Source organism: Gopherus evgoodei, chromosome 8 (genome assembly GCF_007399415.2).
Source record: "Gopherus evgoodei ecotype Sinaloan lineage chromosome 8, rGopEvg1_v1.p, whole genome shotgun sequence".
In the NCBI taxonomy this organism is placed as follows: Eukaryota; Metazoa; Chordata; order Testudines; family Testudinidae; genus Gopherus; species Gopherus evgoodei.
The window spans coordinates 98,857,465-98,870,814 of NC_044329.1; the positions used below are offsets into that span (position 1 = coordinate 98,857,465).

Here is a 13,350-nt window from a genome sequence, read left to right on the forward strand (position 1 = left end):
ACGAGATGAGATAAAGCTGGAATGTCAGACAATTTCCTTGCTTTTGTTGTTTGTGTCAAAATCTTAACGTTACTTAAATATCTATCGTGCAGTAATTTAAACATGATTTACCAAAGGTGTTCATAGCAGGTGGTGCATTATTAATGAGAACATAATGGGAATAGCATCTGCTATTTACTAGCAATATCAAGTGTTGTCCTCAATTCTCAGAATTAATGGCATATAAGAGGGACTCCCATTCTTTTCTCTCATGATCCTCCAGACTATAAGACATTTTTAACTTGTAGGCTTTGTTTTAGTATGAACAACGTTCCCCAAGAAAGACTGATTGGGGAGGGTGGATACAAGTAAATAAAACCTAGTTCTGGTGTTTATCAGACATTGTTAGACCCTGTGATATGCAACCACAAAGCCTGATGAGTAGGGAGCTACCTTTTTTGCAGTGGGCAAGGAGTCGGGGTGCTAGGGCTTTGAGAGAAATCTGTGCTTTAGTTCCTAGAATTTTATGTACAAGCCTTGTGGTAGCCTTAGGTTGTTCTTTATGTCCTACTGAACATTACAGAATATTCATACCTGGAGAGGTCTGGAGTAAGTTTAGAAAAATCTTCCCAGATCTTTATTAATTCCTCACATACATTCAAATTGTATTATGAATGCACTTAAATCTCCCCCCTCTTCTTCAACTGTTCTTTTGTATTTTTTTAGGGACTTGATTATGTTCCAGAAATATCTTGGTCTTGTTACTGGTTTACACTCACCAGTTTAGACAGATTTATTCTACTTGTTCCAGAGAATAAGCCAGAAAAATGCATTTCTCCCTTTCTAGTTAATAGATCCAGGAAGTAATTTGCAAATGTGGAAACAATGGGTCTTATATAATAGAACAAACTGCATAGTTAATTCATGAGGAGAATAAACCTGTATTGTTAAGATTTTCTTATTTGTAAGATGTATATTGCTCTCTTGTGCTTTCCACCATTAAGTACTAATGGTATTGCATTAGTAAAAAGCACCAGTATCTTGACTGGCTCTGCAAAAATGTACACAGAGGCAAATAACCTATTTTACTATGTTTTTTGTTTATAACCGTTCACTTAGCTTGTCACTCTGGGTGCTATATATCGTTAAAATTTAATCACCGCTCTGCATCACCTGAGGTTATGGAGGCTGGAATGAGGGGGAAAAGAGAGAGTAAAATGACTGGCAGTTAGGTACTTAAATCAGTCAACATACTGATTTATTTGTTTTAAGGAACACGAGGGGACAGGAACATAAGGGGAAAAGAGGTTAGCTGGTTTTGTAACTATGATGCACAGCTCAGTCATTAGCTGTAATGGTCATAGATGCAAATCGAAATAGTTTTAGAGAAGGATAGCATACTCGAAAACGGATTACTATCCAAATAGCGTATAGTCATTCGGAAACTTATATGATATCAGGGTTCTGTTAAGGTTAGACAAAGAATAAGGTGAGAATCATTTTTGTTAAAAGGCTTGACTGCAAAAGAACTGCATATGAAGTATACACAAATTTAGAGGAAAGGCATTGCGAGTTCTTTATCAGCAGGCTGTATTGTACTTATGGCTTGAAATATTTTAATCATAAACAGGACCCTTATATGTTGCTTTCTAGTACATGTAAATTGGAATATTGGCTGCCAGACAAATGGGTCACAATCTTACTTACATGCCAAAACAGGAGGCCTGAGTCTCTTCATGTTTAGTGTATTTGGAAATGATAGCAGTGTGGTTCTTAGCTGAAGTACAAATCATAGAGAAACCACTGGCACAGTTTTATATGACCACTTCATATGTATTCATTTGCATGCCTAATATTTATCTGTGACATTTTTTTGGGAGAGTCAGGCAGTAAATACTGGTTTTCACTACCAACATCAGGAGATTTCACAAGGGATAAAACTGCATTTCTCCTAATTTTTTTGAGGGTTAATGCTGTCCATTTAACAACAATAGCCAATTTTTTTTGTCTTTATCAGTTTTTTACCTTGGGGAACTGCCTCTCCTCCCCCCACACACTGAAAACAGTGGACACTGATGATTATGTGATATTTGTACGAAACTGTAACTTCATATGCAGTTTCTCCAGTGGTGAGAATTATTTATTTATTTTCACAAGTCTGAATGGCTCCTGAAAGTGGCGTGAAGTCTTCAAGAAGCAAACAGATCCTTCTCAAATTAGATTAGGCCCCACTGTGCTCCCAGTTGCCATGCTGGAGCCACATTTATTTATTGACACGTAAAATTTGCAGAATTTTGCAATATGGTGTGCATAATTTTTATATTTTGGTGCAGAATTCCCTCAGGAGTAATGGCTAAAAATGAACCTATAAGTGTTTTACATGTGATCTGTACTGGAACCTATGTTAAAATGTGTTGAAGTCCAAACCCCCTCTTTCATGCGGGTTCACACCCACATATTTTAATGCTATCTTCCCTGAATAAACAGCGAAATATGCAGCCGCTCACTGAGTGAAATGATCTGCAGCAGCTGGCAGGTGCTGAGAGATATGAATACCAAGGGAAAAGTAAAAATAGGTCCCTAGAAAATTACGAATGAGGATTACCGAAAAGAGAGGATTTGTTGTATGTATAGAGTGTTTTCTCTACAAGAGTTGTTTTACAATGAATGGAACTAGAGATTCAATTTTTAGGCCATTTTCCATTTTTTTATCATCTCTGGAATGGAGATTAGATTTGAGATTGTAGGATGAAATCAGGTTGAAATGATTCTTAACAATGTCTTGAACATGTCTGCAAGGTTTTAGTTGCTGGTATTAGAATGCAGATGTGTCACAAACAAATATTTATTTATTTGTTTGTTTGTATTTTTGTAGCACCTAGGAGCCCCAGTCATGGATCAGAACTACATTGTGCTAGGTGCAGTACAAAGACCGAACAAAAATCCTTGCCCCAGAGAGCTTAAAATCTCATGTAAGATAAGAGACAGCAGATGGGTACAGACAGATGGAGGAGAACAAGGAAGCAATGAGACAGCATTGGTCAGTATGCTAGGCAGTAATCTCAGCACACCAGTGGCTTAACCACTGTCACGTTTTTTGTAGGCATTATGGCAAAGGAAAGGTTTGAGGAGGGATTTGAAGGATGATAGAGGTAGCTTTATGGATGCTTATACGGTGTGAGGGTGCTTTCTCAAATATTTCACAAGTGAGCTGGCATCATTGGCCAGTGGGAGGTAGAATTGACATTTCGATAGTGAATGATAGGTGTAGGGTTGCCGTAGGCCATGAAAGGCCTTGAAAGTGAAGACAAGCATCTTATGCTTGACTAGTAGAGAAGGAAGGGCAGAGGAGGGATTCAAAGAGAGGGAGTGAGATGGTCAAAGCAACTGGCTAGGACAAGCAGCAAAGAATCCTGTGGCACCCTATAGACTAACAGACGTTTTGGAGCATGAGCTTTCGTGGGTGAATACCCACTTCCTCAGATGCATGTAGTGGAAATTTCCAGGGGCAGGTATATATATGCTAGCAAGCAAGCTAGAGATAACGAGGTCAGTTCAATCAGGGAGGATGAGGCCCTGTTCTAGCAGTTGAGGTGTGGAGAAACTGGTTCTGTAGTTGGCAAGCCATTCACAGTCTTTGTTCAGTCCTGAGCTGATGGTGTCAAATTTGCAGATGAACTGAAGCTCAGCAGTTTCTCTTTGAAGTCTGGTCCTGAAGTTTTTTTGCTGCAGGATGGCCACCTTAAGGTCTGCTATAGTGTGGCCAGGGAGGTTGAAGTGCTCTCCTACAGGTTTTTGTATATTGCCATTCCTAATGTCTGATTTGTGTCCATTTATCCTTTTCCGTAGCGACTGTCCAGTTTGGCCGATGTACATAGCAGAGGGGCATTGCTGGCATATGATGGCATATATTACATTGGTGGATGTGCAGGTGAATGAACCAGTGATGGTGTGGCTGATCTGGTTAGGTCCTGTGATGGTGTCGCTGGTGTAGATATGTGGGCAGAGTTGGCATCAAGGTTTGTTGCATGGATTGGTTCCTGAGCTAGAGTTCCTATGGTGCGGTGTGCAGTTACTGGTGAGAATATGTTTCAGGTTGGCAGGTTGTCTGTGGGCAAGGACTGGCCTGCCACCCAAGGCCTGTGAAAGTGTGGGATCATTGTCCAGGATGGGTTGTAGATCCTTGATGATGCGTTGGAGGGGTTTTAGCTGGGGGCTGTATGTGATGGCCAGTGGAGTCCTGTTGGTTTCTTTCTTGGGTTTGTCTTGCAGTAGGAGGCTTCTGGGTACACGTCTGACTCTGTTGATCTGTTTCCTTATTTCCTCTTGCGGGTATTGTAGTTTTGAGAATGCTTGGTGGAGATTTTGTAGGTGTTGGTCTCTGTCTGAGGGGTTAGAGCAGATGCGGTTGTACCTCAGTGCTTGGTTTTAGACAATGGATCGTGTGATGTGTCCGGGATGGAAGCTGGAGGCATGAAGGTAGGCATAGCGTTCGGTAGGTTTTCGATATAGGGTGGTGTTAATGTGACCATCACTTATTTGCATCGTGGTGTCAAGAAAGTGGACCTCCCGTGTAGATTGGTCCAGGCTGAGGTTGATGGTGGGGTGGAAGCTGTTGAAATCGTGGTGGAACTTTTCCAGAGTCTCCTTCCCATGGGTCCAGATGATGAAGATGTCATCAATGTAGCGTAGGTAGAGAAGGGGCGTGAGTGGACGAGAGCTGAGGAAGCGTTGTTCCAGGTCGGCCATAAAGATATTGGCATATTGTGGGGCCATGTGGGTGCCATAGCAGTGCCACTGATCTGGAGATATATATTGTCATTAAATTTGAAATAGTTGTGTGTAAGTATAGAGGCACAGAGCTCAGCAGCCAGTTGTGCTGTGGCATCATCAGGGATAGTGTTCCTGACAGCTTATATTCCATCTGTGTGTGGGATGTTTGTGTAGAGAGCCTCTACATCCATGGTGGCTAGGATGGTGTTTTCTGGGAGGTGACCAATGCATTGTAGTTTCCTCAGGAAATCAGTGGTGTCACGGAGATAGCTGGGAGTGCTGGTGGCATAGGGTCTGAGTAGAGAGTCCATATATCCAGACAGTCCTTCAGTGAGAGTGCCAATGCCCGAAATGATGGGGCGTCCAGGATTTCCGGGTTTGTGGATCTTGGGTGGTAGATAGAATAACCCTGGTCGGGGCTCTAGGGGTATGTTGATTTCTTCTGGTGTTAGTGTAGGGAGTGTCCTGAGTAGATGCTGTAGTTTCTTAGTGTATTCCTCAGTGGGATCTGAGGGAAGTGGCCTGTAGAATTTGATATTGGAGAGTGTTCTTTGCAGCAGCATTCTGAATGGATATGAGTGTGGCAAGATTGCAGTTGCCAAGGCCAGAGGATGTTACAATACTCGAGATGTGAGATGAGAGCCTGGATGAGAGTTTTAGCAATGAGGATGGATTGGAAAGGCTGTATTTTAAAGATAATGTGCAAAAACAATCTGCATGATTTAGACAGCCTGCATGTAAGTACCTAGAGAGAAGACCAAGTCAAAGTTACACCCAGGTTACGGGCCCGAGTGTCAGGCAGGATGGTGGGGTTGTCCACAGCGATCAAGAAAGGAGGTGGCAGGGAAGGGCTTAGGGTAAAGATTAGGAGCTCTATTTTAGCCATATTGAGCTTGAGCAGGTGGCCAGACATCCACAGAGAGATGTCAGAGAGACAGGCTGATGAAACAGTTCTTTCTAGGTGTCCAGCATATCCTACTATAGCTGTGTTTCCCCGCCTACCCTCCCTTCTAAGACCTCAGTCCTGTAATGAGCTCTTTGGATCTCCTGTGCCCAACTGGAGCTTCCTGTGTCACTTACAGTGGGATTCAGTGTGGGCAAAAGAGAGTGTCCACACTGAGTCATTGCAGGACCAAGACCAGATACTGCAAATTATCTGCTGATTTCTTCCTTAATGGAAAAACAATTAAGACATTCTAGTTTTAACATGATAATCATGTTAAAAAATTTTACACGTTAGCACATTAAAAGGCTTTTTAATAGTTAATAATTCTGAAACATCTGCCTATAAAAATCTGTGCTTTCATAAATTACTGTTTCATAAGAAATTAACACAGCCAAAAATCAAACCAAGACACAGACATGCCCAGGTAACAATTTAAAGAGTATCTGCTGACCACAAGCTGAAATAAATATTACCAAAAACATATTTGTTGGAGTTTGGAGACAAGCAGCAATCATATCCAAGTGGTAAAGTTTCTCCTCAATTTATATATGCTTTTTAATTCATTTGCATCAGTTTGCTGTGTGAATATTGTTGCAATATTTTTCAATTAGATGTTGTCTAGTAAAATGATACTTTGCCTCCATTTTAAGATTAAATTGATTCCAGTTACTTATTTGAAATAAATGGCTTTATTTTATTAATTGTTTCTAACTTGGAACTTGAAAAAAATGCCTAGTGTCTTTTCCAAAAGAGGGCAAGACCTTAAAGGCATTAATTATATACATGTATAGAGTGTTTTAATGTATGTTGTTTGTGATTTAAGGTAAAAATTTCAGTTTAAATTACTGGTAATACTTTATTTGCATGCATTAGTAAATGGCTGATCTTTGGTTATCTCCCTACCTATTTTGATTTTTAGACACTGACTCTGCACTCAGACAGGTCGCTATACTACATGGCATCCTGCTGAAGTCAGCAGGACTCCATGGGCACACAAGCATCGGTCAGCCCAGATCTTACCGCAGGATTATGGTCTTCCATTGATGTCCATCATCACAGTATTGGAATGCCTCCCAGATTAATGAATTTATTCTTACAACTCTTGTTTGCAGTAGGGAAATACTGTTCCATTTTACAGATGGAGAACTGAGGCACCAAGAGATTAAATGATTTGCCCAAGGTCATAGAGGGAGCTGGAAATTGAATCCAGACCTTTTAAATCATAAGGTCATCCTTCTCTTCTCTAAATGGAACATAGTTTGCATTAGTACTCCATGCACTGACTCAAAATTAGACCCAACCAATGGTTACTGTGAATTTACATACACACACTCTAAATCAGCATGGCAACTCTTTTTATTTTCAGAAATATGGCTTTGGTCTCACTACATTGGGTACTGAAAGCAGTTTTGTGTAGTTAGGCTATGAGTGTGCTTTCTTTGTGAAGAACTGTATCCTTGCATTTCTCAGAGTTGCGTAGAGCATGTAAACAAGTTCTGAATAAGGATTTCTGTTAGATTGTATTCTTCTTGATATCCCCCAGTGGCAGCCAGGTCAAACATTCTGAGGTACTTTCAACATAGCTGTCTAGAAGCATGACTGCAGCAGAAAGATGTGGTGGGGGGGAGAGGCATGTATTTTGCTTTATTTCAGCTGAAATGCTGTTCTGTGTATAGAGCATCTTATTTCAGTGTTGTGTATGCAAACAGGAAATGATTGTTACACTGCTCTGGAATGTCTTTTACTCTCTTCTCCCTAAAGATTCAAATATACATGTTTTTAACTGTAAGGCAGCAAGATCTGATGCATTTTTTTTGTGTGTGCCCTAGAACTTGCTATGCTAATAGCAGAAAGGACTGATGAAGGAACATGCCTGTAAAAACGTTCTTTCCTTGGTAACATGATGAATTGTGGAAGCCCTGATTGAAAATTCTAATCACAGCCTTGCAGTCCTTCAGATCACAACCGTTGACAGTTGATTCACTTCTTTTCATGCCTGCTGCCTCTCACTGCTTGTGGTACCTCTTATGCATGAGTCTATAGTTAACACACAAAGCATGATGGATTGGTTGGGGTACCTCTATCCTTAGAACCTGGGAAATGCTTCTTTTTCAGAATCACAGTGCCTGGGTGTGACATCGTCATGAATGAGAGAAGAAAGTAATACAGTATTGGATGTGCCTGTTTGCTGCCAATGTTTAGAGAGAAAATGATGCATTATGGGGAATGTAAGTATACGGCCTGTTTTTCCTCACTAGCAACTGATGCAGAAAATCACTGATCACAATCAATGCATAAACTGAGTCTGGCCAATGCATGAAGGACGTAATGCCCTTTCAAAATCAAAAAAGTAAACAATTTTCCAAAATTGCATCTATAAATTAACCAGTGTAGGAAGTCTTTTGACTTTCAGCTTGAGCTAAGGATCAAAAGGATTAAAGTTAATTGATTTTGATCTCAGATGTGGATTTTCATCACTCCTAAAACTGTACTTATCTTTCCTTAGACAAGAAACTCCAGACATTAAACTGGTAAATGATTTTATTTGTCTGCAGGGCTTCTAGCTGGCATTTAATGTTTCAGTGAACAAATCAGTAAAGTTTTGGGTCTGGTGAAGAATTGATGGGACCAATTTTCAAATGTGGAATCAAAACAAAGTGAAAATATGTCATGTTCAGATAAAAGGCAGAGCTCTGCATCATGTGGTCTCATAATAAATGAATTCTCACTATAGTCGACCAGAGATTTGCAGGAACATATTTTTAAATTTACGATGATTCATTTTTAAGATGAACCACAGTAAGAAAAAATGTATTAGAGAGAAAGGAGGCAGTTTCTTAGCATAGAAGATAATGTTAAGGCTGCCTTTGCTTTTACGTTGTGCGTTCTAAACTCTGTGCAGTGAGTAAATTGATATTCATAAAAAGGTGTTGCTGCAACTGGTAATAACAAACCAGCAAATAGAACATTTAGTAGGAGTTTGCAGGATTTGCACTGCTGCTTTTTATGGGTTATCTCAGAAGTGCTGATGCTCTCACTGACTCTGTGTGAGGAGGAACACAAAGCAGAGTTGAAGATTTTTCTCCCCAAACTGGTAATTTTTACAGAGCACTGAAATAAACCAGTGCTGCAGCTAGTGTACACACAGAAGTAGTGCTGTATTTCAGGGAAAGAAAAAGCTAAACATATTCTTCTACCTTTACTGCTTTACATATTCTGAAGCTCAACATATTCTTCTATCTTTACTGCTTAACATGTTGAGTTTTATTTTGAATTATATTGTTCCAGTATAAAACTGAGAAGAAATATTGCCTAGGATGAATTTCGTAGAACAGCAGCTACTTTATTCAAACACTAGAACTTTAGATAGTGTTTTGGTAGAAGCATGACTGGCTACTATTTTTATTTAGTCAGAGATCAAGCATACACATCAAATGTGTAACTTTTTTTAACAGTTGAATTATTTCATATCTTTCTATTTCACTGTGTTGGCGTGGATGTCCTGGTAATCAAAAGGTGCAGAATAGCTTTATGCACACATTGGACCTATGTAATTGCTGACAAACATGATTTAACAGAGTGAATGAAGGAATTATACACCATGGGACAGATCTTCAGCTGGTGTAAATCACCACAGCTCCACTGAAGTCAATGGAGCTTTGCCAGTTTATGTACTCCAGATAAAGATCCAGCCTCTTTTCCAGTTGGCATAAAGGCCTCTTTGAGTTGCACTTGATTGAGTAGGAATTGCAGGCTTCTCTGACCACTCTATTCCTCTTCAGGCAGTGAGTTTATTAGTGAGCTTCCTGTATCTTTGCTGAAGATCCTCTTTGATGGATCTAATTGTGGGCGTGAAGATATGTCTGACTATTAACAGTAATCGGTTATTATTTGAATCTGGTAGTGCCTGTGGACTTCTGTCACGGATCAGGGCCCCTTTCTGGGTTGGATCTGCACAATTACATTACAAAGAGATGGTTCCTGCCCCAAAGACCTTACAGTCTAAGATGAGAGACAATAGTTGGATTCAACAAACAGATGAGGAGAGCACGGAAATGATGAGACTACATAAAACAAATATAGTTTATATGGTTTTGTACAATATTTAGGCTATGCACAATATATAAATGCTTGTTCCTTCTTATCTGCTTTGTACTGGCTTTCAAATGCAAAATAGATCATTTGGTCCTTTCTTTACCTCCAATAGCACCGACCATCTTATTCGCTGTGAATAGCATTCCCCAATGGATAATCCATGTTGTCCTGATACTATACAGTTTCAGTGGCTAATCTGAGAAGTTACATTACTAGTCAGAGAATCTTAGATAAGGATTGAAGATGAATGTCACATTTGCAAAGTAGAGCAATATCATATAAATTAGAATAATTTCCCAGGCTCATTTTTCCAGTAATGTGATTGAAGATAAGTTATTGAGGCTCTGGAGTTTCAACACACCTTTGGTTATTCAGATAACGCTGTCCATAGTTGGTGCTATTGCAAGTAAATGTTGGTCTTCATAATAACACAAGAAAGGCAACACACACATTTCATTTGAGAGAGAAATGTTAAAACATACACTTTTAGGTGCACTGTCAGGAAACATACACATTGATAACAGCCCTACTAACTTCCCTAGATAGACTGAGGGCTTATCTTCACTACTGGGAGATCTATGCTGCTGCAATTGATGCAGCAGATGTCGATTTAACAGGTCTTCCTAGACCTGCTAAATTGACAGCAGAGCACTCTCTGGTCAACTCGGGTATTCCCGCTCCCTGAGAAGAGTAAGGTAAATTGACCGTAGAGCATCTCCTATCGAAGCAGTGCAGTGAAGACATGGTGTTAAGTCGACCTGACGTTTGTCGACTACAGCTACATTATTCACATAGCTGGAGTAGTGTAACTTAGGTCAACTTGCCCTGGTTGTGAAGACAAGCCCTTAGAGTAAAAAAAAAAGCTATTTTAATCATCGTATTGAAATGTAATTATTTAGTGTTGGGAATGTTTTAGATTGGGTGAATTAAAGATAAATAAATTACTTTCCACATTTCGGAGCCCTAAGGGCCTTCTTCCAACTAATGTAATATCTACACATTTTAAAAAAGTGCATGAATTCATTGCACATATTTGCAGCTTTCCCTGGATCCATACCAAGACTCACCCAGGAAGCCCAAATCTTCACCACAGATGTCAAAATCCAGGGACTATAGTTTGAAGAAATAAGTTGCAGGCCCTTCTTGTAAGACATCTGAAAACTGAGCTGAGAGTCCCCAGAGTTAACCCTGTGCTAGCTGTAAAAGATTGCCGGCACACTTGGTATCATCCATACCGTTGATAGCAAGACAGTCCAAGCACAGTACCATAGCTTATGAGGGTCTGGAGCAGCAGGTACCATTGATGAACCTAAAAACCTGATGGGCACAGGCACCAAGCCAATGGTATTGGTGAGCAAAGACAGGAGCAGGGAGCACAGTGTTAAGAAGATGCTGCTGGTACACGTACCTTAGGCACCGTCAACTGTGACCCATCCAGCACTGGAGTGTTGGGTGCAGGTGAAATCCCTGTCTCCCTTCATATTGCCAGTGGCACGAGGTTGGTCGGCACCACAGAAGTTCCGGTACTTGAGAGAACTCAGAGTATCTGATATACAAGTGTCTTCCCTTTGGTACCACGTCTTCAGACATGGGAAACTTCTTCAGTACCCTGCCATGCATCTCCACCTTCTAGTGGTAACTCAGTGAGTGAGAGGAGGTCATCTCCTACCATTCCTTCCATGCGCCCTATGTTGCCCATTATCAGCGGGCTCCTCAGACATATCCTCAACTTGCTCTGCTACCACAATGGTATGGCCAGCCATGGGCACCACCATCAAGCTCTATCCACCATCCCATTGGCTCTGTTGGGATCCCTGGGTGACATATTGAACCTACACTTGTCAGGCTTCTAGCCTGACTCATCGTGAGCCTGTGAGAGGTTCTCCCTCTGCCATGGCATCCAGAGCCTCTGAAACTCAAGAGGAAATCATGGAGGAACAGAGTAGAGGAGTTGCACTGAGAACTACCATATCTTCCTCCTCTCCAAACAAGGCAGTGATGCCCTCACCACCATCCTTAGCCAATGATTTCTGGCTCTTCCAGGGCTTGGCAAAAAGGGTAGTAAAGACACCGCAGATACTCATCGCAATCTATCCAACATCTTACACTCTTCCTCGTGCTCCAGAATAGTCCTCCCTATCAGTGAGGCCCTTCTGGACCCAGCCAAGGCTATATGGCAAACTCCAGGATCAGTGACACCTATGTGTAAACGGGCTGAGGAAAATAGGGGAAATAGCCCTACTGATGGCACATCCTCTCCATACCATATTCTTTTGGGACAAGGTCACACTCAGACCGCCCCTGAAGTTCATCTCCAAGGTGACCTCTCCTTTTCATATAAAACAACTGATTCACCTCCTGACCTTTTACCCCAAGCCTCAGTGTGATAACAGGGAGACTATACTTAACACACTGGACGTTAAGAGAGCCCTGGCCTTTTACCTGGATAGGATGAAGGCTTTTAGGAAATCATCTAAGCTTTTCCTTTCTGTTGCGGAGAGATCCCGGGGCTCGGCAATATCAGCCCAGAGACTCTCTCCAAATGGGTCTCGAACTGTATTAAACAATGTTATCAGGTTTACAACATGACACCTCCAGCTGGGAGTTACACTCACTGCAAGAAGGTGGTCTCCTCTTCTGTTGCTTTCCTCAAGAATGTCCTTATCTCAGAAATCTGTAGAATGGCAACCTAGGCGTCAGTCTAAACCTTCGCAGAACATTATGCCATTACTGGGGATTCCACCTCTGATGCCATCTTTGGCTCCATAGTATTGTCATTTGTAGCTGATTTGACTCCAAAGCAACAGCCCACTGCTTGGGAGTCACCTACAGTGGATCACCCATAGGGACACTACAGTGGAGCACCCATAGGGACACTCATCAAGCACTATCATTACTATGCGAGGTGAGTAACTTCTTTCCATGCCCATTTAATACATTGTCCTCTCTTCTAAAATTGCCAGTTAATTTTCTGATGTGGATACTAATTCATTAGGAATAGGAGTGAGACCACAAACTCATTTCAGGCATTAAGCAGTGCTTGGGGGTAACAACTTCCAGTCGCTGCTGAACTTGGGGGAATGAAACTGTTGAGCTATAGGTGAAAGGGTCGGTATCCCATTACCTGTCCGCTGGCCATTCAGTCCCGTTGAAATCTGCAGTTTTTAAAATGTTAATATCTTTTATTATGCGATTTCTAGGTTGATTTAAAAAAAAAAGGACATATATATACTTTCATTGTACAGACAGATGAGTTACATTACAGTATTGACAAATAGTGGGATGGAATTCAAAGTTTCCTAACAGCTGAGCACATAAGTATAAATATTCATGCACATATGACACATCTCATGTGAATTTTAAGAGTTGTTTGGTGATTCTAAGGTCTGTTAGCAACAGAGTGACTATACAGTGACCAAAAAGATATGACCTTTTCTTTAAATATTTATGTAAATTATACGTTTTGCAGTAATATTTCCAAGCTTAACTGTCAAGTATTCTGCCTGTATCCTAACTGATCAATTCTTTTCAGTTTTGCAAGATAATTTTGAGAGGAA

General features: G+C 40.8%; 1 protein-coding gene across 8 annotated transcripts in view; it reads left to right on the top strand.

Annotated features, from left to right (window-relative positions):
* Positions 1-13,350, top strand: part of DAB1 (DAB adaptor protein 1) — a 744,092-nt gene that overhangs the window by 497,134 nt on the left and 233,608 nt on the right. For 6 of the 8 annotated variants that reach the window (XM_030573268.1, XM_030573273.1, XM_030573274.1 and 3 more), the window contains one exon: positions 7,814-7,926. The exons of the other annotated variants lie outside the window; for them this stretch is intronic. The gene's annotated coding sequence lies outside the window, so the exon portion shown is untranslated. The remainder of the gene's footprint in view (positions 1-7,813; positions 7,927-13,350) is intronic. 8 annotated transcript variants of the gene reach the window in all.